Source organism: Pectinophora gossypiella, chromosome 2 (genome assembly GCF_024362695.1).
Source record: "Pectinophora gossypiella chromosome 2, ilPecGoss1.1, whole genome shotgun sequence".
In the NCBI taxonomy this organism is placed as follows: Eukaryota; Metazoa; Arthropoda; class Insecta; order Lepidoptera; family Gelechiidae; genus Pectinophora; species Pectinophora gossypiella.
In genome coordinates, this window is record NC_065405.1 from 11,315,316 (window position 1) to 11,317,311 (window position 1,996).

The window sequence follows — 1,996 nt, forward strand, 5'->3', positions numbered from 1 at the left end:
GTAAGTATAGAAACGAAACTGCACTTAAATGAGATTAAAACTATAACAATATATCTAGGTACAATAAATTATGTCTCTGTTGTGTATCGAATTCTCACCATAGAAAATCACAAAACTTCATGTACAGTGAATGCAGCGTTTTTCGTCAGAAAGAAAGCTACAGAGCAAACAATTGGATGGTCTTTGTTTCGTCAGTTTACTCCCCCTATACCCATACCTACCCTCAAAGATAAGTATAATAAAATAAATTACACCTAGAATATTTTTTTGTCCATCCATAACTGAACTCTAAAATTTTATGTTTTCTATCTCTTCTACTATCGGTAGTACCAGTTTTTCGTACCAGAAACGAAGCTATTACTCAATGTATTATTAAATTACTCAATCTATTATTAAATTACTCAAGCTATTACTCAAGCTATTATTTACATTCACAACACGCCATTAGAGTGCTGCAATTGTTCTCATTATCTTGGACGCATAGAGTTCTTCGGAATGAGAATTTACATATCTCTTTAAGAAGTTTATGTCGCGAATCGAATGTAGATCATTTTTCTCCCATCTAACACCGCCAGCTTTTACAAAGTTGAATAAATTGTTTCCTGGTCGTCACAGCTGAGAAAAAGCCATGAGGCGTGCAATTTTCATAAGCCCACACCCTGTAATACCCTGCATGTTATTAGGACCGAAAGGAAGGCAAAAAATTCTTATGTAAGTAATAACTACTTATGGCGGTCTTCTCTTCTTCTTATCGTGTGGGTTGTGAGGTAGAATACCAACCTCATCAACCTTGGTGTCAGGGTTATAATTGAGTCGCCAAAGGCCCCTGACATGGCTCACGTAACGATTACTCACTTACATCAGTTAATAGTAACCGGAACCAACGGCTTAACTTGCCTTCCGAAGTACGGATCATCTTACTTTCGGACAATCAGGTGATCAGCCTGTAATGTCCTAACCAAACTAAGGATCACAAAGTGATTTTTGTGATATGCCCCCACCGGGATTCGAACCCGGGGCCTCCGGATCGTAAGTCCAACCCTCGACCACTAAACCACAGAGGCCGTCACTTATGGCGGTAACGGAGGCTTATGATATTATACATAAGTTTGACACCGGTAACAGTAGTATGGTAAGGTATATAATAAGTACCTACCCTTTCAAAGGTTTGAAGGGATAAACTCTCATCACTATTTGAGATTTTTGTTGACTTAGTCTCTCAGTGTACTTGTAGATAAAAAATACACTCACACACTACCTAAGTACACCACACTACCTAAGTAGATTTTTCCCCTATGATATTTGATAAAGACTACAGACTGTCTTTTTCGTGAAAACAAAGACATAATAATGTACGTGACTATGTACATTGCATTACAGTGCTCGTTGTTTAAGTAAAGGATAAATGGCATCAAATTGTTCGAGTCTTAAAAAAGGCAGTCAAAAACAAAACATTTATTTTATAACTGTACAGTATCAGGTAAGTACCATTTTTTAATTAACTGGTTAATTGATACTTCGTTTTTTTTACTAAAATCCTTCTAGAAAACGTGAGGCCCTGGTTCATTCATACTTTATCGAAGCAAAGATTGTTTTTCAAAACATTTGTCAGAATTTGTTTGATAAGTACAATGTAATTATATTTTCTCGTAAATAACATAGTGGTGCCCCTAGGGTGGCGTATATAATAAGCAAACCTAGAGGAAAGGCGAGAGCGATTTTATCGGTGTTTTCTTTTTGATCGGACCACAATCTAGTAAGTAACGATGCGCGCATAGGAGGAAGTCACTTACCCAGCTAATGCCTATACACTTCAGCCTTCAAAACTTCAACATAATAAGGTCTGAAAACAGCATCCAAAACAGCATTACGTACATAGAATAGTAGGGCTTATTACACCTACTTGTCCGATAGGTTACAGGACACAGGCCAGATCCGTTTGCCGATCAGATCGTGTAATCTAATAGCAAAACGGCGGGGCGTAACCATGGTAACT

General features: G+C 37.5%; 1 non-coding gene across 1 annotated transcript; it reads right to left on the reverse strand.

Annotated features, from left to right (window-relative positions):
* Positions 1 to 992: 992 nt before the first annotated feature.
* On the reverse strand, positions 993 to 1,064 carry Trnav-uac (transfer RNA valine (anticodon UAC)). Its single transcript has one exon. It is a non-coding gene; the product is annotated as a tRNA-Val (tRNA).
* Between the last annotated feature and the right edge of the window lie 932 nt (positions 1,065 to 1,996).